Raw genomic sequence first — 27,511 nt, 5'->3', positions numbered from 1 at the left:
CTTTGAATATTTTTCCCAGTTTGTTTATTGTTATGGTAAATACATTTTATTTAAATATTTTTTCATTTTATAAAGAACTTTTATATCTCAAATGAGACTTTAGATCACATTTAGTTGAGTTTTAAATATTGGGTATGAGAGTGGAAGAAAAAGATACTATCACTTATTTAGAGAACTTTTAAAGTGCTGTGACTTAAAATGAATAGTTTCAGAAGGATCTTATCTTTTGTTTACTTTTTTCTTCTCAAGTTGTGTTCTATCCTGAGACCACCACCCCTCTTGGGGTTATTTTAAGATGAATAGACCGTGTAGCATAGGTGGAAAAAAACTTTGTATTATTAGGATAACTGGTGAATCCTGTTGCTCTGAGTCTTGTCTAGTTTAGTTTGTGTGTGTGTGCGCGTGCGCACGTGTGCGCAATATATACAACACATACATATATGGTAGTAGTGGTTCAAGCAGTGCTCTAACTCATATATAACTCTTCACCTATTCAGCCAAGAGGTCAGCTGGAAGCTGGTTGGTCTAGGATGGCTTCATTTACCTAATCAACCAGATAGCTGTATTAGGGTGCCTAGGTTAGGCTAGCCTTTACCCAGTGGGCCAAACAGAGGAAAAACAACGGACTCTGACCTTTTTTGAGAAGGCAGTAATTCTGCCCACAATCCAAACAATGTCCTACATTTTTGGTAAGGTGGTAGGGAGCTAGGAAGAAGGTAGCAAAAGCATCTGTGACCTCCTGTGCGGCATCTAACATTGTGAAATACTTTGATTTCCCACCCCACCCCTTCTGTATAAAAGGGGATTAGAAAACCACAAGGCTGTAGAGATGAGTGTGTTTTGAGTCTTTTAATGTAGTTTTCATAAGTTTTTAAAGTTGGCAAGCCCTTACTTCATACATAATTCTGCCCAGCAGCATCCAAAAACAAACAGAAATCCTTAAGTGATCTCTAGTGGGGAATGGTAGAATACCAGTTTTTGCCATGCTTTAGTTTTAATTTTTCAAAGTTGTTGAAGTGTTCTTTAGGGTCTGTTATCTCATCAATATCTTTATAAATGTTTCATTGATAATTAAAAAGTTTTCCAGATGGTAACAATAATTAAATGATAGCATTTCATAATGTATATAATTGTTCAATCACTGTTGTGTACCTGAAACTAGTATAATATTGTATGTCAACTATACAGTAAAAAAAAAAAAAGTTTTTCATTTATTTGATAAATTGTGGACATACTATTTCCTTGACTAAAAGAAATTTTAACATTTCTGAGGTTGTAATACATCTTACAATGTATACATTTAATACAGTAATTTTCCCTTCTGAAAAGCTGATGTTAAACTTATGGGGTGTCTTGTAATATATCACTTCCTAAAGAAAATTTGACATTTCATAATTTGTTTTTATCCTCTGTGCACTTATTTTTTTTATGTAATATGTCATGGAATGAAATTGCTTCCCACTTTATTTTGTTCTTCATTTTTACCTTGCATCTTTCATTGTTTTAACTTTGTATATTTTGATGTTGAGTTATTTGGCACATAAAACTTCATAACAGATCTCTTATGGCTGTGCTTTTCAAACTATTTGTGGTAAAGAATCTAGCTTTTTCCTGATACTTTTAATAAAATACATTAGAAGTGAATTACTAGAAAAATAAAACAAAGAAAAACCAATAAGCGAAATACAAGCTTTTATTATTATTATTATTATTATTATTATTGTATTAAACAGATATACAATTCCTCTGCCAAATTGCTGTAAGAGTATTCTAAATGCTTGCTTCCAAGTTTTATACTTACCTTGTTCTAGACCTGTAACAGCTAGCTAGGTCTTGGACTATATTTGAGTAACTCTATAAACATCTTTATTTCAATTTAAAGAGACCCTTTAATTCTTTTTTCTCTTGAATCTTACTTCTTGTCCCACATAAAAGTAGTTATTCCTGTTTCCTCTTAGTATTATTATTTCCATGATACTATCATTGCCTGTCACTATTTTTAACCTTTCTTTATGTCATTTCATTTTTTTAACCCCATCTGAGGCTCTTTCCAATAGAAAGGTTTTAGACAATAAAAATTTGTTATAATTGATATGCTTGATTTTTATTCCTATAATGTTATATTTTCTAATAATTTTGTTTTACTCTGCTGTTTGCAGTATAGATTTTAAAAAAACAGATCAGAAATCATCTTAAAAGCATATATATAGAAATGTAGTTGTAATTTAAAAATTTAAGAACAAATAAAAATATTCTTTTATGAAATACAAGGAATTTAGCTTTTTTTTTTTTACACTCTCAGCTTCCCAAGTTAATCTTTAAGACTAACTTATAAATTTTGATTATTTTAAATTGTGTATCTCCTCTTTCAAAAAAAAATTAAGCTTCTGTATTAAATTTCAGTAGAACAATTTGGACTCCGCTCTACATATTAATTTGATATGGAGTACTACCACAAATCTGTTTATACCATACCTCTTATACCCATTCTTGAGTTCCAATTTAAATTTCCTTCTTTTGCCACAAATATGTTTTCAGGTACTATTTTTTGGGAGATATTCATGTGGATTACTTTTTTCTGAGTCCTTGAATATCTGAAAATGGCTTTTTGTTGCCTGCATGTGTTAATGACAGCATGGCTCAATATGAAAGTCCCAGACTTTCCCTTTACAATTCTCTGACCATTATTCTGGTCTCTTTTACTTTGAGACAAGAAGGTTCTTTTGATGTAGAGATGCTGGTGCTTTTTATTTTGGGATATTTCTTCTATTATACCTTTGAATATTGCTTTCATTTGTTAAGGCTTTTTTTTTTTTTAATTACTTGTTATTGGTGGATTGGTTCACATTTCTTTTTTATACCTGTTTTCCTTCTTATTTTTAACTTTGTCTTTTTGCATTCTTGGTGAACATTTTTATTTTCATCTTCTACATTACTGATAGGTTTTTGCAATATTGAGTCTTTTCTTTTTTATCACTAGTGGAATTTATTTTTGTTGTTTATTCCTTTCTTTTTTCTTACCTCTTAGAGTTCCATAGGTTTATATCTTACTCTGCATATGTCTATTATGTTTTTATTTGTTCCTGGTCTTTTTAATTAGTATCTTTCCTTATAAAAGATGCTTTATAGGAAATTAATTTTCTTGTCTCTTCCTGAGACACACAGCAGATACTTTCTACATTTCTTCTTTTTCTTTTTTTATTTCTTCTTTTTCTTAATGTAAATTATCACAGATTCTTTTCATTGACAATTTAAGATGTTTTATCCATTCTGCTGAATGTATAGGTCCCATGCTTATCCATCTATGAACAAGAGGCTATTTATCCGTTCTTGGTATTTGCCAGGAGGCAGAGTATGGAAAGTCTACTTAGTTGTCTTTGTTTTCCACTGCTAAGCTGATAGAATCACCCTTCCAGATACTTAGAATTAATAATTGTGCACAGCCCACTTAGATAAAAGCATTCATCATGTATGCCTCTCCTGGGTTGAGGTTTAAGTTTTTCCCCTGTTCTTACTGCACATCCTTTCTGTCATGTGGAAGAAAACTTATTCCTGCATAATATGAGATGATGTTTCTGTTTTCATTTATTTTCTATTCTGTAATTTTTAAAAGATTTTATTTATTTGACAGCACATGCACTGAGCCATCCAGGTGTCCCCATTTTTTGTTTTGTTTTTGACCAGAGCATTCATTATTTGAAAGTCTCCAGATTGTAAAGGCCCTTAGGACTTCGGTGATTTTATCAATGATGGAAACTAATTTAACATCCAGAATGGAGAGAACTATGCTCCATGGGTTTAAGTTTTTAGGTGTAAAACATTCCCTGGGTGTGATAACTCTTAACCAAGTCTGTTTTGTGGCTTAGGAAACTGTCCATCGGACTGGAGATAGTTGTTGCTATTTGGTATTCCTAAGCTAGGATAGTTATGGCACCAGTCCTCATGATCTCATCCTCTTGTACTTACCTGTTACCTGAGGAAGGCCAAAGGGAATATCCCCTGAATTGCTGTGAAGACTCCTGATGAAAAGAAACTACCTCACACTGCTTTGCTTGCACATTGTTTCATGTTTTATATCCACTTGGTTATAAAACCAAGTGGCTTTTATAAGTTATGTGAGTCTGAATGTTTAGTTGGGCCTAATGTGTTATATTTGTATTTCATGATTTTTTTTGGCTTGTTCTTAATATTTTGCTGAGTGAATCTGTGTTTATTGCTTATTCTTTGTAAGCATTTCAAATTATAAATATGTCATATAGATACTCTCTATGTATAATATAGATTAATATATGTAAAGAATATAACAATAGAATATATCAGTTTTAATACTTAGGGTAAGACATAGACTATTACAGATATCTTTGAAGTATTTGATTGCTTCCTCCTCTCCTATCTAATAATTTTGGTTAATCATTTCTTTGCTTTTCCTTACAGTTTTACCTCATGTGTATATATATATCCCTAAACATTATATTGTTTAGTTTTATCTTTTTGGAACTTATGCTTGTTCTGTGATTTTTTTTTTTTTCCTCCCAACATTGTTTTTTGGACATCATCCATGTGGAATTATATAGCTGTAGTTCATTCATTTTCACTGTTATATAGTATTCCATTGTATGAAATACCATAATTTTATTTTTTCATTCGCCTGTCTTTGGACATTTGAGTTGTTTCCTGTTCTTTATCCCCAGTTACAAACAATGCTGTTATGAAAACTGTTGTGCATGTCTGTAAAAATTTATAAGTTTATACTAGGGGTAGAATTGCTGAGGGTAGAGTGTGCATACCTCTCCTTTACTAAGTAATGCCAAATTATTTTCTAAAGAGGTTCTACCAAACTGTATTCCCACCAGCAGAGTGTGAGAGTTCTGATGCTCTACATTGTCACCAACATTTAGAATTGTCAGACTTCTTAAGTTCTAAATTACTTCTTACAGGTATAAATGATATCTCATTATGAGTTTGTATGTTTTCTCTCATAGTAAAGTTGAATTTTCCCATATCTTTATCATCTTCTTGTTTCAGCAAAGATTGAGAGAGATGTGTTGAATTCTCCACCTTGTGGATTTGTCTGTCTCTGTTTTAGTTCTGTCTGTTTTTGCTTCATGTATTTTGAAGTTTTGTTAGGGCCTTATATATTTAGAATTATTATGTCTTCTTGGTGGTGAGGTGGCCTCTTTATCCCTGTAATATTCCTTATTCTGAAATCTTCCTTGTCTGTTGTTAGTATAGCCATTCCAGCTTTTTTTTTATATTAATGTTAACAGGATATATCAAGATTTTATTTTTAAGATTTTATTTATTTATTCATGAGAGAGACAGAGAGGCAGAGACACAGGCAGAGGGAGAAGCAGGCTCCCTGCAGGGAGCCCGATGTAGAACTCAATCCCAGGATCACAACCTGAGCCAAAGGCAGATGCTCAACCACTGAGCCACCTAGGTGCCCCAGAATACATCAAGAATTTGAAGGGCCTGAAATTTTACCTTCTTGCAAGCTAACGAGTTAATTTGTCAGAAATTTCATAGATCCTGGCAGTAGACATGAGATTCCTGGATCTCCATATTATTCACTATTAATAAGGAAGAACTGCAGATGGGAGATGGTTTCAGGTTAAAGTACTTAGAAGGAGGTTCAAAAACTGCTACCACAACAGAGACCCATGGAGAATTGCCTCCCAAAATATCTTTTTTTGTTCTTTTCCTTTCAACTCATTTATGTTTTTATATGGATTTCCTTTGTAGAAAGCGTATCGTTGGAGTTACTCATTTAGTCTAATAATCTTTATCTTTCATTTGTGTTAAGATTGTTTACATTTAATGCAATTGGTAATATGATTGGACTAAAAATTTATCACTGAGCTAGCTGTTTTCTATTGTCTCTGTTCTTTGATTTGTTTTTCCTCTTTTGGACTATTTGGATATTATATATTTCCTTTTTCTCCAATATTTGCTTATTTATTTATACCTTTTGAAATTAATTTAATGGCAGCCCTAGGGTTTGAAATATACATTTGTAAATGCTAACCAAAGACTTCTATCACATAGAATTGTACATTGTTTCTTATGTACTTAGAAGACTCCCAATTCTTTCTGATTATCTTTTGTACTTTTGTTATTATACATTTTACTTTTATATATGCTATCAACATACAATATGTTGGTACTATTTTTACTTTAGTTATCTTTTAAGGGCAATTACAAATAAATGAAGTTTTGTATTTACTTTTTTTGTTTTTTTGTTTTTGTTTTTGTATTTACTTTCATTTATGTCACACTTAGTGGTATTGATTTCTTTGTGTGGATCCAAGTTTCTGTCTGGTATCATACTCCATCTGTGTGAAGAACTTCCTTTAACATTTATTTTATTGTAGGGCAAAACTGGTGCCCTGTCTCAGTTTTTGTTTTTCTGAAAAATTTTATCTTTCCTTTTTATGAAATATTTTTTTTGCTGAGTATAGAATTGTAGATTGCCTTTTTTTTTTTTCTTTTGAAAGATACCACTCTGTTGTCTGGCTCGTTGTAGTTTTGCTGTAATTCTTACCTTTGATTCTCTGTGTATAAAGTATCTTTTTATTTCCCCCCCTCTTTTTTCTTTGTCTTTGGATATGGTTTGCCTTTACCTTTTTTTTTTTTTTTAAGATTTTATTATTTATTAGAGAATGAGATGGCAGAGGGAGAAGGAAAAACAGGCTCCCCACTGAGCAGGGAGCCTGATTGTGGGGCTTGATCTTAGGACTCTGGGATCATGATCTGAGCTGGAGGCAGAGGCACCCAGGCACCCCAGTTTGCCTTTGCTTTTGAACATGATGTCTTTTTGCCTTTTTTTTTTTCTTTTTTTTTTTTTTTGGTCTTTTTGCTTTTTTTTTGGTGTTCTCTGAACTGTTTGGTTCTTTGGTTTGGTATCTTTTATTTAATGAGGAAAACTCTCAGCCATTATCTCTTCATGTTATTTCTTTTGAATTGTCCTCTCTTCTCTATGTAATTTTAGTTAAATGGATGTTAGACTGTAAGATGCTGTCTCATAGCTTTTATACGATTCGTTATAAGTTTTTTCTTATTTCCCCCTCAATCTTTTTATCTTTTTTTTCTGATATGAGATTATCTTTTAGGGAGATTTCCTTGATCATAATCATTGTTGCTATTCCTGAAGTATTGCTATTTATTTTTTAAGATCTTATTTATTTATTCATGAGAGACACACAGAGAGAGAGGCAGAGACACAGGCAGAGGGAGAAGCAGGCTTCATGTAGGGAGCCTTATGTGGGATTCGATCCCAGGTCTCCAGGATCTTGACCTAGACTGAAGGCGGCGTTAAACCGCTGAGCCACCCGGGCTGCTCGAAGTATTGCTATTTTAGAAGGCGAAGCTATCCTATAAAGGCATGTACTTTTTTGGGCATGTCCTGAGATCTTTGATTATTAGTAAAATATGTTGATATATTTTGTACCAACTAAAAAGCAGTCTGATTAGATTTAAGGATAATGAGATATGGCCCAAGATTATGGCTACTGTTGTGAAGATAGAATATAATGTAATAATTTCAGTGACTTGGCAGCTAAAGTACATTTTAATTTTATGTCTTATTTTTCTGTGTTAATCACTTGAAATTTACTGGTTTTCATTCTGAATTATACCTTAAGTTATTGTAGTAGAATATATTTAATTTGGAATTAAAAATTAATACTATGTATTATCCAGTAGCTAGACCCAGATACATTTAATCTCCTAGGACTATGTAGAATTAACTAGACATGAAGTAAAGTACAAGTAAGTAATCAATTTTAGTATTTTGGGTTTTTGTGGTCTATTAATTGAGAAGGTGTTTTGGAAGTATAGATGAGATGCCTTTTTTTTTTTTTTAAGGAGGTTTTTTTTTTTAATGCATGTAAGCTTTGAGATCACTAAAAACTAATAAACCAACCAATATAAATGAAACTTAGAAATTTCATAGCGTGGGAAAGTTTTTTGAATATATACATATGTTTCAAATGATCAGAAGTGATAAATAAGATCTCTCTGGTTTTGAAAAAATATGATATATGAATAAAGGAATGTTATCTCAAAAGGAAAGTAAGATATGCTTCTAATTTTTTTCATTTACACTAATTGAGGATTGTCAGATTTACTAAAGAATCTTAGTGATATGTGTGATTCAAGAACCTAATATTTAATTATAAAAAAAGCCCTTCTTTTTGAAATCTGAAGCTTAATGGTATTAGTATAAAAAAAAGATAGTAGGGGGAACTGGTTCATTGTAAGCATTTTTTATGTGAGCTCCGCTTTACCTAGTAAGATTCCTTGTCATGATACATTATACTTTTTCATAGAAAGGAAAAATGTTTTGTTTGACCCATGTTTCAGTAGCTGGCAGATTTTGAAATGGGGACATCTCCAAGTTGATATTGGACACTAGCCACATAAAAGGACAAGGAGCCAAATGCATGAAACATTTGCTTTTTTTGGCAGAAAGCCCCAGTATATGCTTCAATTTTCTTTTAAAAAATTGAAGTAAACCTGATCATGGGCAGTTTCTTGTTTAGTGTGTTAAATTCCCACCACAGCCCCAGCATGTAACTTGAGAACAGAGGGTCAAGCTTTTGTTGACGACTATGACACTTTCTGGCTCTGCTTCTGCAGTTGTAGAATCAGAACAGGGAATTGTTTTTCCTCTGATAAAAAGGAAGACTGAATTCCTTAAATGCAATTGGAACCCTGATCCTACACGTACATGTACACACAGAGAAGTACATATGCATAGTGTTCTTTTTATCCTGATATGTTTTATCTCCGTAATTACTCTTTGATACATTGCAGTGCTTTGGTAAATATTTATTGAAGAAAAGGAATTATTTTTTTGTATATAGTCTTACACAGATGACAAATCTTTACATGTAGATTGTAGACTTTCAAATCCATTCTCTGTCCATTTCCATTGTTAATACTTTAATTGAGGTCTCATTATATTAGCTTGGCCCATCATAATAGTCTTTCAGCTTGTCTCTGAATTCACTTCTTTTCAAATTCAGCCCGTATAAAGTCACTGGAGTGATCTTTCTAAAACCCAGATTTTGTCCAAATGAGGACATATTGACAGTGGTACAGGAGAAAGTAGGTGAAAAACTGCAAATAACCTAAGTGTTAAAAAATGAAGAGTAGTTCCATCTATATGTTACATATGGTCTGCCATATAGTCCTCAAAAATCTAAGAAAGAATATAGAGGGGAAATGTTCCCTTGTGTGGCTAAGTGAAGAAAATAGGCTTCAAAATAGTCTGTATAATATGATCCTTCTGTTTAAAAGTGCATATAATATAAACAGAAATAATGAAACAGTATGAATATGGTAGATTTGAGTAATGTTTTTCTTTTCTGTGCTTTTTCATATATTATAAAAGCATATATTACTTTATAAATAAGGGGGAAATTAATAAACCAAAACATACGACCTATTCATATTATTCTTTTTTAAAAAATTTATTTATGATAGAGAGAGAGAGAGAGGGCAGAGACATAGGCAGAGGGAGAAGCAGGCTCCATGCACCGGGAGCCCGATGTGGGATTCGATCCCAGGTCTCCAGGATCGCGCCCTGGGCCAAAGGCAGGCGCCAAACCGCTGCACCACCCAGGGATCCCATATTATTCTCTTTTGAAGCCATCATTAGCTTTCTGTATTTTACAGAGGTATTCCCAAAAAGTAGTCCATGGATATGACTGTATTAGAATCACCTGGAGGTATTCAGATTCCTGAGGTCTATCCCAGACATGAAACGAAAACCTCTGCGGTTGTCTAGGAATATGTACTTCTGGCAGATGCCACCATTAAGTTCTGAAACTGGCCTACAGTATAGAATAAAACACTAGATGACTTTTCTATGATCTGCTACCTGAATGCCTTCCCAGCCTCATTTCTTCCCCAGGCACTTTGCTTGTTAGTCTGAACTGCTTGCTCTTCCTCAGAGGTATATCTCATGGTTCTGTATTTACTTATAGCTTAAGGAAAGCCAAGACACCCTGGCTGTGGTAGGTATGGAGCACTGGTGATAGTGTTGCTCCTCATTAAAGGTTTGATGAATGAATGAATGTCATTCCTCTGGATTAAATGACAATGTCCATTCAGTGAATTCTTCCTATTTTAAAATGCCCTGAGACATCACCTCCGTTGTGAAACGCTCCTGACTTTCCTCAAAGTTAATTAATCCTTTGTGCCACCATTGTACTTTGTGCCTCTCTTAGAGCTGTTATCACACTGACATGCAAGTAGTTGTTTTTGACTTATCTGACTTCCCTATTGGAGTGTAAGTTTTGTGAGGACAGGTGAGTATGTTTGCCAGTCTTTGTGTCCTCAGTGCTTGGTTGGTGCCTAGATATGCAGTAAAAATTAGTAGGAAAAAACTTATGACAGAAGGACAAATCTTGTATGACTCCACTTGTATGAGGTATCTGGAATAGTTAAATTCATAGAGAAAGTAAATTAGTGATTACTAGGGGCTGGGGAAAGGGGAGATGGGGATTTATTGTTAAGTGGGTGCAGAGTTTCAGTTTGGGATTGATGAAAATATTCTAGAAATGGATAATGATAATAGTTATACAATAGTGTGAATGCGCTTATAATGGTTATACAACAATGTGAATGTGCTTATTAATATGACTGAATTATACACTCAGAAAGTTAAAATGGTAAGTTTTATGTATATTGTCTCACACAGATACACAAACCACCTCTTGAAGGTAAAGACCTTGGCTGTTCACTCAGCTTTGTTCTCTATAGTTCTTAATGTTGTTTTGCTTCACTGTGTCTTATTTTGACTTGATTTTAAAGATGTTTGAAATTAAGTCAAATGTACAGAGAAAGCACATAGGAAATCTTTTAACAAGTCAACAGAATTTATAAAGAGGAAAACCTAGCATACTGCTTTCTAAAAATCACATATTTAAAGAAAATATCATGATATTACAAATAGTAATTAAAATTGAAGTGGCTATCACCTACTAACAGGTAGATAGTGGTGAAACAGAAGCAATATAGAATCATGGAACTTCAAACTTGATATGGTTAAAGGATCTTTTTTTTTCTTTACTTAGAATTGTCTCCCTACTCAAGTCCAGGATGATTGGCAAGCAATACATTGAGTACCTTGGCAGTATCCTAAGTGGTTTTTGCAGATGATCTCATTTGAGCTGCTTACATCTCCATGAAGTAATGATGATTCTGTGTTTTCATAAGGAAATCACATATGCTATTTAATACTATTCACTTGGAGCAGTTGCAAACCTTGTGTGTGTGTATACACACAAGCACGTGCGTATGTGTATATTCCTTCTAGTACAGTGATTCTCTGTGATTCAGTTTGCAAAATAATTTTTTTTAAGAGGGGAAGCAGACAGGGAGAGAGAGAATCCTAAGCAGACTCCAGGCCCAGCACAGAGTCCCATGCAGGGTTCGGTCTCACAACCCTGAGATTAGTATCTGAGCTGAAATTTTAAGAGTCAGTCACTTAACCAAATATGCCACCTAGGTGCCCCCTAAAGATTTTTAAGTAATCTCTACACCCAACGTGGGGCTCGAACTCACAATCCTGAGTCAAGTCATATGTTCTACTGACTGAGCCATGCACTCCACAAAATAATTTCTTTGGGAGCAATTTAAAAGGGAGATTTGGGGACTTTGCACCTAGAGTTTCTGACAGAAAAGGTCTGGAATGCTTCTCTTCTAGATAGTCTTAGAACATAAAGAAATACTATTACAATGGAACATATTTTGGACTGATAAAGATCTATTTTAGAAGCAAATCTCATTTTTGGAATGATTGAAATCTAATAAAAATGGCATATTCTTATGACTGCATCATTCCTATCAACTCCCTGTTCTTGTCAATGATTTCCATATCTGTACTTCCTACCTACTGCCATTTTCTGTGACGCATTGAGAAATCCTGGTGAGTGACTGATAAGATGAAGATTTGTTCATTCTTTGGTTCTTTTTCCTTAATTTTATTGAGGTATGACTTACATGAAACAAAATTGACCAATCTTAAGTATATAAATAGATGAGTTTTGGCAAATGTAGCAATCCTGTAACTACCATCACCACAATCATGATATATAGAACATTTCTATTACCCTAAAAAGTTTCCTTGTGTCCCTTTCAATCAAACCTCCCTCCCTCCTACCTCCAGCAACCACATCCGCCTTGTCGCTATAATTACTACATCTAATTACAATATACATTATAATTACTATAGTTTTGCCTTTTCCAGAATTTCATGTAAATGGAATCAGAATATGTAGTCATTTGTACCCTCCTCCATATTCTTGCATGTATGAGTAGTATGTTCCTTTATATTGCTAAGGATATAGCAATCCCATTATGTGGATATACTATTCACAAGGATCTGGACATTTAGATGGTTTCTGGTTTGGACTGTTACAAATAAAGCTGCTGTGAGCAGTCATGTTACAAGTCTTTGTGTGAATGTATTTTTTCATTTCTCTTACAGATACTTAGGGATGAGATGGCGGGTCATATAGTTTACTTCATGAGAAACCACCAAACTCTTTTCCAAAGTAGCATTTCATTCTGCATTACCTCCAACAGTGTATGAGAGGTCCAATTTCTCCATATTCTTAACATTTGGTTCTGGTTTAGTCTTTTTTAAATTGTATCCTTTCTAGTGGGAATGAAATCCTACCTTACTGTTTTAATTTTCATTTCTAAGGACTAAGGATACTGCACATCTTTTCATGTGCTTATTTGCCACTCACATATCTTCTCTGATAAAGTATCTGTTTAAATCTTTTGCCATAAAAAAAGAGTTGTTTTCCTTCTGCTGAGCACCAGCACCCCCTTAGACTCCCCACCTGCCCCAGATTCCATTACTTGGCCTTACTCTCTTTCCCTTTGTGTTCTTTGGACATCTGGCGGCTTAGACTTAGAACTTTCCCAACTCTCAGCTTAGGCCCAGGCATTTCCTTACTATTCATGTAGAACTATGAATCTCTATTATCTTACGTGAGAATTCTTTATGGTTCCATCCTTTCTACAGTGCTCCTTAAAACCCATGTGGGATAAATTTAATAGTTTCTTGGGCGCTTACTCTTGTGAGCTGACTAGAATAGTTTTTAGGTAATCTCTTACTTTGCTCTTGAGTACTCTCAAGAGTTACAGAACCAATACTATGCTGTCTCCTTTTTTAAACTTAGTCATTTTACCCAGGAGATGCTATCTTAGCTTTTTTGGGTGTATTAACTTCTACATAACACAGATTGGTTGGTTGTCTTTCCCAGCCAAAACAACATGAGCAACAGATTGAGCAGAGGCAGATACGAGAACCCAGCTTTCTCTTAGTAAGCCAGACATTAGAGAGATTTACAAAAATGTAAAACAGTTTCTATCTTCCGACCAATTTTTTTCTTCTGAAAAATAAAATGAAATGCTATTCATGTTAACATGTAATAGGTTTATTGTTTTTAATGAATGAAAATGTTAATATTTTATATATTTCTCAGGTTTAAAGAAATTAAATATGGTAATTATTAACAGATATTACCCAGGTAAAATTCTTCAGGGTCCACCATAACTTTTAAGAGTGAAAAGCAGTCCTGAGACCAAAAGATTTGAGAACTGCTGTAGCCAGTATTTATTAAGCACTTAATACGTGCCAAAGTACTTTACATGTTTTAACTCCTTTAATTATCAAAACAGCCCTGTTACTTAGGTACTGCTATTATCTTCAGTTTACTAGTGAGGAAATGAAGGCAGAGAGAGATTAAATAACCTATCCAAGTTCAAATAGTAAATAGAGAAGCTGAGATTCAAACTTAGTCTTATCCTTTTCAAAACTTCAACCTCTAACATTCTCCTTTCCAGTATATAGTTAATCATGAATTCCTATTATTTCTTTAAAATATTCTCACTTCTCTCTTCTTTTCTTACCATTACATACTAATCCTGGTCCTTTCTTAGAGTCAGCAGCTTCTACCTAGGTTACTTGTCTGCCATTGTCAGATTTATAGCCAGATGTACGGCTTTTATCATTTCTTTCCTCTTCTCCATAATCTGTTACAGCTTGCTCTTATGCACTACTTTAAGCCCATACTTTCCTCTTTTTTTTTTTTTTTTGTAATTTTATATAGCACTTATCCTCCCATCTTGAGGACTCCTATTACACATATGTGTCTGTTTCAAGTTGTTGCATAGGTTACTAATGTTTTGATCTTTTTTTTTTTTTTTCAGGCTTATTTTGTGCCTCATTTGGGGTAATTTCTATTGCTTTTAAGTTTTTAATCTTTAATTCTGGCATTTCTAATGTGCTATTAATTCCATCCATTGTACTTTTCATCTCAGACATTTTTCATCTCTGGTAAGATGTAAATTTTGATTCACATTCTTTTTATATTGTCTGCATCTCTGCTTAATGTGTCCAAGCATTCCTCCACTTCCTTCAGCGTATGGATTTATAGTCAAGAGAGTTATCTTGGTATCTTTGCTGATCCCAGTACTTACCAGTTCTTGGCTTGTTTCTATTGCTGCTTTTTCTTCTCATTATGGGCCATATTATTCTATTTCCATGCCTGATAATTTTTTATTAGATGTCAGACATTATGAATTTAACCTTATGTTTGGGTTATTTTGTATTTCTAGAAATATTCTTGAGTTTTATTCCAGGACGCTGTTACTTGGAAATCGTTTGACACTTTCAGTGCTATTTTTATGCTTGTTCAGGTGAAACCAGAGTAGACTTTATATAGGGCTAATTTTGCTCCATTACTGATGGAGTGACCTTGTGATTATCCTGCCTGATGTCCTGTGAAGGATGAGACTTTTTCCTTTCTGGATGAAACACATTATTCCTGCCACTGACCCCCTGAAATTGTTCCTTCTGCTCCTTTTAGTTCTTTTGCTGCTTTGAGTAGGTTCCTCACAAGCATGTGCTGATACTACTCAGTAAGTCTTCAGGGAGCCCTCCCCAGGTCTACTCTACTCTCTCTCTGCAACTGTCTCCTCTCTGGTACTTGACCACACATGTTCCAGCAAACTTGGACTCATGCTTCCTCAGGTTGCTGGTCTCCACTCGGCTTCCTTCTACCTCTGCTCCCTGGAGGCTCCCTCTAAGCAGGTAGCTATTAGAAGAGGGCTCACTTTGTTTCCCCTCTGTCAGGGATTACTCTTCTTACCAGCCATTGTCTAATGTCTGAAAACTTGGGGTTTGTTGTTGTTTTTGTTTCAGGCAGGAGGGTAAATCTGTTCCTTATTACTCCATGTAGACTGGAATCTCCATGTCTGTTCATTTTTTTAAAAAATTCAGCTCAAATACTAACTCCTCTCCAAAATGTTTCATAATCCATTTTCTAGTCAGGAATTGTTTAACTGCAAAGAACAGAAGCCCTTTCAAAGAAGCTCTAATAAAAAGGAGATTTATTATTATAATAGAGAAATCTCTTAGATCTTCACTGCATGGTACAAACAGGTCTGTCTTCTCTTCCATTCTCTTCTCTGCACACCAGTCTTCTCTGCAGGGTTCTTTCCACCTGCTTTTGACTCTCACTTGCCATGGTATTAACTCTGGCTTTAACTCAACATGACCTTTCAGCTCTAGTCCTTATACTGTGTAATCAGATTACCTATTTATGTAAATGGCCCCAAGGAGCCAGAAAATTAGTATTAATCTTTGGTAAGCAAAGTTCAGTAGTGACATGACCATGATTAATATTACAATTAATGTGTTTTAAATGAAAAAAAAGTTTTAGAAATAAGTATTTCTCACGCAAAATAACTAGGAAGTTAGTCTCAAATAATATTGAGTAAACACAATGTACCAAGATAGCTCAGACATTTCGCTTATGTTTTTTGATTAAATAATATGGTTCATCTGTGAACATTTTCAGAGCACATATTATGTACCAGACACTGCCAAAAACAAGAATAATACAAAGGAGCTTATACTCTCATACAGCCCATAGAACCAAATCCAGCCCCACCACCTGTTTTTGTAAGTAAAGTTTTATTGGATCACAGCCCCTTCCATTTATTTCCATACTACCTGTAGCTGTTTTTGTGCTTTAGAAGGTATAGATATTTGCAGCAGAGACTCTATGGTCCATAAAGCCTAAAAATGTACTATTTGTCCTGTTAGAGAAAAAGTTGGCCAACCTGTGGTATTAGGTGGTTACAAGTATTTTTTAATATCAAAAGTTTGATTTCTTTTTGCAGTGTCAAGACCTTCTTTATCAGGTCTTAGACTTTGACCAGAATGAATATTTAGAAGTTAAAGGAATGCCTGGGTGGCTCAGCGGTTGAGCATCTGTCTGCCTTCGGCTCAGGATGTGATCCCAGAGTTCTGGGATGGAGTCCCACATTGGGCTCCCTCTGGGGAGCCTGCTTCTCCCTATGCCTGTGTCTCTGTGTCTCTCATGAATAAATAAATAAGATCTTAAAAAAAAAAAAAAGTTAAATTATTTTCCTACAGTCCTGACATTAGCCATTTAAAGCTCTTTCCTCCTCTCCCCCATTTTTAAGAAGGTCTTGGCTTCATTCATGAAAACCATAGGATTGTTTTGTCTCTTAATTAATTTCTGGTTGGATTTGGAGTACCTCACATGAGGGCATCTGGGTTTACTGGTGATTCAGAACACATGCGGTATGGTATTTGGCAAGAGGTCAAAGGCCAAGTGTTGCAGCCACCCACATAACAATCTTTTGCAAACGATCAAGTGTTTTCTGTAATTGTAGCAAAACAGATTTTTCTTCTCTCGTACTATATTAAAACAAAAGCAATATGCTTTGAAATGGTTGAAAATTAACTAGTTTTCAAATTAAACACAGAAACTCAGGGAATACCATCTAAGGTCTACATGTGCTTGTGAGGTTAGTAACCAATATGTATAGTTCCTCTTGTGTTCATGGTTATCATTAGTTAAGGTAAAGAAGTCTGACACAGATTTGCATGAAGTCATTCACCCTTCAAGTCTCTGCTACTATAAAAATAGTTGTTATTCATTTTTAATATGTGTCTCTTTAAAATGCCATAGTTACGAATCTCAATATCAAATGCTAGATTCTCCTCCTGCTCCACAGTAGGAGTTTGCCACTGAAAAGAATATAAGAAAGGAGTCCGTTTGATTTTGGGAGTTTTTATAACTAGTTTAACCATTCATCCCAGTTTGCTTGGAATGTTCCTAATTTATACTAGCATAATTATTAATAGTGCCTCTGTTTATTCAGAAAAATCCCAGTTTAGATGACAAATGGTCACCCTATTTATCTATAATCATGTTGACCATTGAGCAGCTGGATCTGCTTTAAAATTTAGCATTTACTGGGGATCCCTGGGTGGCGCAGTGGTTTGGCGCCTGCCTTTGGCCCAGGGCGCGATCCTGGAGACCCGGGATCGAGTCCCACGTCGGGCTCCCGGTGCATGGAGCCTGCTTCTCCCCTCTGCCTGTGTCTCTGCCTCTCTTTCTCTCTCTCTCTGTGACTATCATAAATAAAAAAATAAAAAAATAAAAAAAATTTAGCATTTACCCAGCTTTTACATTTATTCTGATTCTAAATTTCAAAGGACCATTGGTAATTGATGACTGCAAGACAGCACAGTTGTTAAAGTGAAATTTAACTTGTGTGCAGGCTTATCTGATAGTTAAGAACCTAGATTGTGTTTCTAAGGCTCAAAATAATTTGAATCTTTACTGCTAAAAATGAACTTATGGTGTAGTGTTTAGGGACTCCTCAGTCTCTTTTCCAATCTGCTTCTCTAGGCTTTTCTCATTTTTCTCTTTATCACGAACTCTAGATTTCCATCTCACTTAGACACTTGGATTTTCCTGAATATATCCTACACTTTTTTCTAACATACCTTTCTTATAGTATTCCTTCTATTTTTTTTTTTTGCACTACCTTTTCCTGTCTATGCCTATTAAATTCTTGCCCATTCTTTAAAGTCCAGTACAAATATCACTTCTAAGAAACCTTTTTTGCCATACCCGTGTTCTAATTAATTTTTCTTTTCTCTAGGTTCCCTAAGCATTTTGTTTCCATCTGTTATATATTTGACTTGGTGCCCCAACCCTATTCCCGGCTAGAGTTGAGACAAGAGACTATATTAAATTCATTTTAAAATCACATTATTGGGGCACCTAGGTGGCTCAGTCCATTAAGCCTCTGCTTTCGGCTCAGGTCATGACCTCAGGGTCCTGGGATCTAGCCACATTGGGCTTCCTGCTCAGCAGGGAGTCTGGTTCTCCCTCTGCCCCTGCCCTACCTCCCTGCTTGTGTGCATATTTGCTCTTTCTCAAATAAATAAAGTCTTCTAAAAATATAAATAAAATCACAGTACCTATACAACATCATTTATGTACTAGGTGTTCAGTAAAAATATATGGTTGATTGTTGGCTTATTCTCCTAATTTCTTTAGGACAACTAGGCCAGAAAATATTTTCAAAAGATACTTTCTTCGTAAGCTTTGTAAGGGTAACTCTAGTACTCCAATTTCTAAGTTTATTTACTACTTTTACTTGTCTTTATTTTATCTAGATTTTTGTTAACACTTTTTTTCCTTCCGAGAGTATATTCTCATTGACACTTTAACTAGAACCAAAAGTTTCTGTTTTTCCTTCCCTTCCAAGGCGGTTTGCCAGGTTCCACGTCCTTCTTACATTCTTTCCCCATTGCCATCTTATTATCTTCTGCTAATTCTTGAAGATGATGAGATGACCAGTTGTCTGACTACTTACATTAGTTCTCTGGATTAATCATTGCCTTCCACAAATTTCCTTTATTTTGGCCACTATATTTTTAAGGAAGAAGAAGGATGAAAAGTATTAAGGAGTTCAGGAAAGTATACCTTACACATTAACCTACTTTGTAAAATTTTTCTAATGGCACAAAGGAAAAATGAGCAGGTGACATTACAGCCCTGGCATTTCTTTTTCTTTCAAGTCTAATATCATTAGACTTGGAGTGTAGCTCTTTAGGCATGTTATCTTGGCTATATCAAAATTTTTTATTTTGTTTGGATGAAAGAAGAAGTTCACAGGAATTTTCAGAACCTAAACCAAAAGGTGAAGCCAAGTGCTAAACAGCTGTCTTTGCCATAGCTGTTAATCAAACCATCATTTGTCCTTGATGTAGTGACTGGCAGTTGGGAAGTTTTGTTATAGAATTGTATTCAGTGCTCTGAACACATGTGAAACCTTTCATTTTCTTCACTCCAAATAATAATTAGCATTTTAGTTTACATAAATTATGAGCTAAAGATTGTGACTTGTAAATGAAATATAGGATAAGTCAATTGGTCTCATCTACCTTGTTTGTGTTACAGACTAAGTTCTTGGGTCATCGTATATATGATAGATTGATGAAGTCTAAATTTAATCTGTTCTCTCACATAAGGAAAATTAAATAATAACCCCTAACTTGTGGGAGCATCAAGGTATACTTTATATTTCACCATGTTCTTGTGAGATGGATGTTATTTTGGAATACATGAGATATCTAAAAAACCTATTAGAAGGGAACCTTACAATGGAGGTTACATAAAATATTACAGATCCATAGATTCGTTCATAGCTTTTGACAAAGAGCTCTCAAATTCTCTGTTACTCTCTCTATTACTTCATCTTCGGGAAGTTCAGCTAGATTGGGCCAACATGCAGGGTGTTTGGGGCAGTAGGAGAGGTAGTGGGACAACATTGCCTAATGGCAGTCTCACTCTTTGTGTTCTGCTTTTGGCCCTTCAGTTCATAGCAGTGAGTTAAGGTCACCTTGAATGGTACTACCATACACTTTTATCATGAGGGGTAAGTAGTCAGCATTTCACAGTACAGAAAAATTACTGTCCTTAGATCAGAATTAGTAAGTTAATTGTGGTTTGAGAAGGAGCTTAAAGATTATGGGTTGAAGAAAAACTGTCTTTTTTGTTATGTTTTAAAGAGAGAGAGATTGATAGGTTTTCTAAATAGGGAATTAGATGATTTGACAGACTTGAGAGACTCAAAAGGCTAAAAATTGCCTAGAAATGCTAAAATTAGGCGAGTACTCCTCTTGGTAGTTTATAGGTTTAAACTGAAGAAATTAATGAATGTATAAATTACTTTCACTGAAAACTGATTATAAGGTAAATGTTTAAGAGATCTTTAAGAAATGTCAAGTAAATTTGAAATCAGCATTGGTAGAAGGATTAGGAAGGAGTATGGATTATAGAAGAAATGCCAGTGTTAACTGTTATTCTTAAAGGTCTGATACTAAAAATATTTGCATTTGATTCAATAACCTTTTAATTTGGGATATTTAAAAAAAATAATAATTTTGGATATTTTTCATTTCCTGTTAAGAACTCATTGGAGGGGTGCCTGGGTGGCTCAGTCAGTTAGGTGTCTGCCTTCAGCTCAGGTCATGATCCTAGGGTCCTGGGATCGAGCCCCACATAGTACTCTGTTCAAGTAAGGAAACTGCTTCTCCCCCTCCCTCTGCCTGCAACTCCTGCTGCTTGTGCATGCACGCATACTCTCTCTCTGTCAAATAAAATCTTTAAAAAAAAAAAAAAAACTCATTGGAAAGTATCACAGTGATAATTTTGAAAAATATCACATCTGTGATGTGATTACATATAGGTAGTTCCTTATCACTAAATATGATAAAAATATATCCCTGGAGTTTTTGTTATTTTTTAAAGATTTATTTTATTTTATTTTAAAAGATTTTATTTATTTATTCATGAGAGACACAGAGAGAGAGGCAGAGATGCAGGCAGAGGAAGGAGCAGGCTCCATGCAGGGAGCCCAATGTGGGTCTTGATCCCGGGTCTCCAGGATTACCCCCTGGACTGAAGGTGGCACTAAACCGCTGAGCCACCGGGGCTGCCCTTTAGAGATTTATTTTAGACAGTGTGCTTGTGAGTGGGTTGGGGGGGGGGGGGTGGCCAGAGGAAAAGGGAAAAGGAAAGACTCTCAAGCAGACTCCCTGCTGAGCATGGAGCCCAATGTGGGACTTGATCTCATGACCCTGAGATCATGATCTGAGCCGAAATCAAGAGTTAGATGCTTAACTAACTGAGCCACCCAGGTGCCTTAGTTATTTTTAAAATTTGTTTGAGTGGTACTTTGCTAAAGTGAAAAGAACACCAAACCAAGAATCAAGAGTTTAGAATACTTCTGGTTCTGAGGTCCTTGGAATTCTTATCCAGTTAACTGTGTGACTTGAGGTACTCCTGAATCTTTTATCTCATATATAAGATGGGTAAACAAACTGATATCTTCATACAAGGAGTTACTATGGAACAACAAAAACGAATGAACTACTCATAATGTGGTATCCTGGATGAACATTAAAATAGTGCTGGGTGAAAGAAATCAGACATAAAAGAATATGCCATTTTTATGAAGTGCTAGACAAAACTATTGTGAAAAATCAGAACAGTGATTGCTTCAGAGGAGGTGGGGATTGACTAAAAAGCAGCACAAGGGAATTTTGGAGGTGATGAAAGTGGGAATTGTTCCATAACTCATCAAATTACATACATTTGTCAAAATTAATAAGATGCAGTTAGTATTTGTGCATTTTATTATCTGGAAATTTTACCACTCCTCCTCTCTTTGCCCACCCCCCTCCCCTGAAAAGAACAAAAAACAAGTATTCCATGTCATCCTTGTGCAAGGACCATGCTAATCTATCATTCCAATTTTATTAGATGTACTTTTCTCAGTGGTAGTGGATAGGAGTTCTGAAACTACTTTTTATGTTTTTAAGGATTGTGCAAACAATACAGTAAGGAAAATGGGAACCAGGTTTCTTACTGTTGAACAAAAGAGAAACATGGACATAGGGACAACTAGAATGTTTCTAGGATATTGGGTTGGAATTGGAGGTATCAAATGAAAAAAGGAATTGGAGGTATGAGTATAGTTTTTATCATATACAGAGAAGGATGGATGGATAGATAGAGAAATAAATATAGGGTATGTGTATGTATATAAATATATAAATTTCCTAGTATGTGCTCATGGATTCTAGAAGTAATGATACCCGCTTAGCATTGAGGATACTTTGTGTCCAGATCTTGATTTCTAAATAATATTCTCCACTAAAAGTAACCAAGACTCCCTTGGGAAAAGTGCAAGATGAACCTGAACACCTTCTTGTTTCAGAAAATAAAAAAGTGTTCAAGGAATGATGAGAATCTAAAGGACATTGAATTCAGGTTTCCACTCAGACATGAAAGAAATTAGAAGTTGTCACTCTTGTCCTTATAGTAGGAACAAAGTTAAACTAAAAAGCAACAGTTCTTCTTAGATCCATCAGAGAACTGAGATCACAGAGTAAACTAATGCCCCCAAAACTGGAGAGACAGGCAAATACAAAGAATCACAGCTTGCTGGGAGCATAAGCTAATGAAGCCAGGAACTAGTAGGAAAACTTAACTGTAACTGATGACCTGCCAGAAGCTGAGTGTGGATTAGCTTGATAGTTAAACACTCCTGGGGGTCCAGTTTTAGGATGGCTCCCACGCTCTTGTGAGTTTTTCCTCCACAGGCTCCACCAGGTTCTCACTGTTAAGATCGGAAGGCAGGTGGATTTCCTCATGCTTCCCGCAGGAGAGGAATAGTAACCATTTTGAAATAAGCCCACAGCATTCTGTTTTTTCCCTGCTTAAAAGGGAAACCACCAGAGCCCAACCAGCTTGGGGAAACCAACTTTTTCTCTAGCCTTGCTGTCTCTCTAAGAGAGGAAAAACTGCTGAGAGGCACTTTCAAAAGCCACAGCCAGGAATACAGACCCACTAAAAGACTCAGACCTCATCCTTGGATTATGGAATAGTTCCCCTCTCCCCACACTTTACCTCTACATCAACAGGGCTCCTGTATAATAATAGAGGATTACAGACGAAAGAACTGCAGGGTTTGTACTTTATTTAGGGAGTTTCTAGGGAAACCCAAAGACAAGGACGTTAGAGGAAATTTTAGTTTTGATACCCATAGCTACAGTAAATACAGCCTAACTCCTAGTCAGATACGACAGAGATTTTGGAATTGTCAGACTGGAAATTTAAAATAACTATGATCAATATGCTAAGGGCTCTAATGGAAAAAGTGAACAACATGTAAGAACAGATGGGTAATGTAAGCAGAGAGATTGAAATTCTAAGAAAAAAGTCAAAAGAAAATACTAGCAATCAAAAGCACTGTAACAAGTAAGGAATGCCTTTGATAGAGAAGAGAGAAAGGAGCAAAACAAATATTTGAAATGCTAATAGCTAAGAGTTGAAAACTCCAAACTACCAATCCAGGAAGCTCAGAGGACACCAAATATGACAAATACCGAATCTACACCTGGTAGTGTAGAAGTGTTGAAAGAAAAAAAATCACCAACCTAGAATTCCATATATATTGAAATGGTCTTTCAAAGTGAAAGAAAAATGAAAACTTTCTCAGGCATAAAAATTGAGGGAACTGTCACCAATAAGAGCTGTTACTTGCCTTGCAAGAAATGTTAAAAGAAGCTTTTCAGAGAAAAGGAGAGTTAGTGAAGGAATAAATGAAGGTGTAAAATAAAACCTTTTGTTTTCTATCCTAAGTGGATATAATAGATAATACACACAATGTATTGGGTGATTATAGCTTATAGTTAAGTGAAATTTGAAGCAATGTTACAAGGGGTAGGAGAGAGAATTTGGAATACTGTTTTAAGGTACTACCTGTGAAATGCAATATAATGCTATTTGACAGTGGTTGTAGATTAAATGTAAACAGCAACCTCTAAAGCAACCACTAAAAAAGTTCAGTTTTAATACTTTTTTTTTCAGTTTTAATACTTTAAAGATGACGCTCCACTGACTTCTGGTTTGCATTGTTTTTGATATGTTTGGCAATATGTTTTTGTCCAACATTTCATAATTTTCATGACTTATAACTGCCTTATTCAGGCTCCCCTATAACCAGTTTTATGCTTAGTAGAGCTAACTGGCCATATCGGTCTGATACTGTTAAGTAACTGAATGTAGTTCTAAGAAAACTTCCATTGAATTCTTGTACAATATTTTTGGATGGGGTGGTTTGAGGGGTGCGAGGAGGCTATGCTGCTTCTACCTTTCGACAGAGCAACTATTAAGTGTGTATGGTAGGTCAGTTTTATTAAGTTTATTGTCTGAAAGTTTTATTATCTAAAAACTTTCTTACATTGACAGTTTTTAATCTTTAATTGCTTTATCTGTTTTTGGTAATGATCACTTTAAGTAGAACATTGCTAATTGACAACATATCTTAATGTGATTGAATGTTTAAAATAGTATACTTAGTGCATCATCAAGTGGAAATAGAGACATATAAGTGGTTTTAGAAGCTAATGTTTGTATTTCTCTTAATTTAGTCATAATTTATTTCTGTGATGCAAATCTAATAATTCATTTTAATGAATGCATTGATTTTTTAAAAATTTTTATTTATTTATGATAGTCACAGAGAGAGAGGGGGGGGGGCAGAGACATAGGCAGAGGGAGAAGCAGGCTCCATGCACCAGGAGCCTGACGTGGGATTCGATCCCAGATCTCCAGGATCGCGCCCTGGGCCAAAGGCGGGCGCCAAACCGCTGCGCCACCCAGGGATCCCGAATGCATTGATTTTAATGGTATATTCAAAATTAGGTCTTTTCATTAGAGACCTCCAGAAAAAAGAAAATCCAGTGAGCATGAATGGGCTAAAAAAATTATTTAAGAGCTTTATTCAGATACAGTTTACAGTTTGCCTGTTCATCCATGTTGTATCAGTACTTCATTCCTTTTAATGGCTGAATAAATATCCCATTGTATGGATAGTCCATGTTATATTTATCCATCAGTTAATGGACATTTGGGTTATTACTACCTTTTGGCTGTTAGGAAAAAATGTTACTATGAACATTCATGTACAAGTTTTTGTGGGTATATATTTTCATTTATCTTGGGCATATAACTAGGAATAGAATTGCTGATCATATGATAACTTCGTGTTTAATCTTTTGAGGAACTACCAGCCTATTTTCCAAAGCAGCTATACATTTAACATTCTTAACAGCGATATATGAGGTTTCCAGTTTTTCAACAACACTTGTTATTGCCTCACTTTTTTTTTTTATTATAGCTGTCTAGTGGATATGAAGTGTATTTCATTGTAGTTTTGATTTGCATTTATCCCATTGATGGCTATTGATAATGAGCCATCTTTTCATGTACTTGCCATTTTTATATCTTCTTGGAGAAATGCCTATTTATTTTACCCATTTTAAAATTAGGTTGTCTTTTTAATATTGAGGTGAAAGAGTTATTCTAGATACAAGTCCTTTATCAAACAGGATTCCTAAATAGTTTCTCTTATTCCATGTGTTGTCTTTTTACTTTCTTGTATAGGTAAAATTTTAAAGTCCTTCAGTGTTCAACTACCATTAAGTATGATTGAACAGTTTACTAGATTTGCATTAATTTAATTACCTGTAACATTTTATTGATGTGTCTTTAAAAGAAAATTCAGGCATTTACATACAAATTTGACTGGATAGTAACTTTATCTTGATTAGCTATTAATACTGTTTTATATCACTGGAGGTGAATTTTCAGATAGTAATCGGATTATTAATTTTACTTCAACCTTGGATTACTTACCTCTGAATTGAAATACCACAAAGATTAACATGTGTGACTATTCTGGCTGTAAAACATCTGAAACTAAAACAATATTTGTTTTTTTGTTTTTTAAGTAGGCTTCACACCCAGTGTGGGGCTTGAACTCATGAACCTGAGACTGAGCCAGCCAGGCGCCCCAAAGCAGTATTTGTTTTACAAGCCAGAATTTTATTTTTAGCAAAGGTTATAAACACTAGTTATTTTTATGACATTTATGAAAGGTAAACATTTTCTTGGAGATTCTGGCTTGAAAACAGTTTAGTTTTTTTTTGTTTGTTTTGTTTTTTTGTTTTTTTAAGGCTAGACTTTTTAGAAAAATGTGATGGTATACCATATTGTGTAAGCCAGTAGTAGTACCTGAACTGACATTTGCAATCACTGTGAAACTCAAAGTAATTACTGGTTTCCTTTCCTTGTTTATTTGTTTTTTTTTTTTTTTTTTTTAAGATTTTATTTATTCATGAGAGACACAGAGAGAGGCAGAGGGAGAAGCAGCTCCCCACAGGGAGGGGACCCCGATGCAGGGCTCAATCCCAGAACCCCGGGATCACACCCTGAGCTGAAGGCAGATGCGCAGCCACTGAGCCACCCAGGCGTCCCTTACTGGTTTCCCTTCTATAGTAATAATTGCAAACTAAATTACACATGAATTTTGGACATGCCATTTCATCACATTCTTAATTTTAGAAACATTTGTATTTTTTGCTGTTAGTTTACTGTTTAATATGGAAAGTTGATCCTTAATTCATCCCTTCTCATCCCCTTTCAAATAGGAAAAGATAGGAAGATATTATAAATATCTTTGTTAGCTTTTGAAAAGAAATTATAAAGAGAGAAAAGTAAAGGCAGTCAAAGACTAAGACTAGTCAAAGACTAAGATGAAAGCCCTCTTCAAAAGGTAGTATCATTATGTTGGTTTTCCAGCAATAAATTCTCAATTCTCTGACATCAGCTGTGGGTGTTCTGTAACTCATTTCAGTTATGGCACTACCTGAAATTAGTGCAGATCCCCATAGGGTAAGGGATCAGTTCTATAAGATTGCTCCTGCTTCAGATGCCAGCCACAAATGGATACCCAGGCTACTTGCACTTTTGCCTGGCCAATTACAAATTTGGGGATTCTTTCAATCCTCCCCCTACCCTCAGGTTCAATAATTTACTAGAACAATCTACAGAACTCAGGAAAACACTGTATTTATACAGTATATTATAAAGAAGACAAATGAATAGCCAGGTCAAGACCTACATAGGGTAAGGTTTAGAAAGGTCCTGAGCCTCAGATGTGTCTGAAAAGTGTGTATGCACAACCAGTTAGCTTTCCCAAACCTCATTGTTCCAGAGTTTCTATTGAAGTTTCATCACAAATGCATGATTAAATCATTGGCCATTGGTGAACTAAATTTTAAGTCCTTCTCCACTCTCTGGAGGTGAGGTGGCAGGTAGGCCATGGGATTGAAAACTCCAACCCTGTAATGATATGATTGATTCCTCTGGCAACCAACTTCTGTTCTGAAGCTGTCTTAAGACCCGATCAAGAGTCACCTCATTAATGTAAATTCAGTTATGATAGAAGGGGTTTGTATGAGTAACAAAATACTCCTATTGCTCAGGAAATACCAAGGGTTTTAGGAGCTCTGTGCCGGGAATAAGACACAAAGACCAAATATATATATTATGCCACATATGCTTATCTAGCGTGGATCAAACACCCTCTGTATTTAGACTCTCTGCCAAGCATTGAGAATAGGAAGAAGAAGACATGATGCATGTATTCATGGAACTCACACTGTAGGTATGGAGACAGAGACAGTGAAGTTGCATCTTACGTGGGAAGTAGATTTGAAGCAAAAGTATGAGATTAAAAC

The 27,511-nt window shown here is 35.1% G+C and overlaps 1 protein-coding gene and 1 pseudogene across 5 annotated transcripts in view; one reads left to right on the top strand and one right to left on the bottom strand.

Moving 5' to 3' along the window:
• REV3L (REV3 like, DNA directed polymerase zeta catalytic subunit) overlaps positions 1 to 27,511 on the top strand; it is a 177,297-nt gene that overhangs the window by 13,042 nt on the left and 136,744 nt on the right. The gene's annotated exons all lie outside the window — the stretch shown is intronic.
• LOC112658782 (U6 spliceosomal RNA) lies at positions 21,609 to 21,701 on the bottom strand (annotated as a pseudogene).

The sequence above is a fragment of the Canis lupus genome, chromosome 12 (genome assembly GCF_003254725.2).
Source record: "Canis lupus dingo isolate Sandy chromosome 12, ASM325472v2, whole genome shotgun sequence".
Classification (NCBI taxonomy): domain Eukaryota; kingdom Metazoa; phylum Chordata; class Mammalia; order Carnivora; family Canidae; genus Canis; species Canis lupus.
Note: the sequence above shows the minus strand (reverse complement) of the source record. Positions and strands in the feature narration are given on the sequence as shown.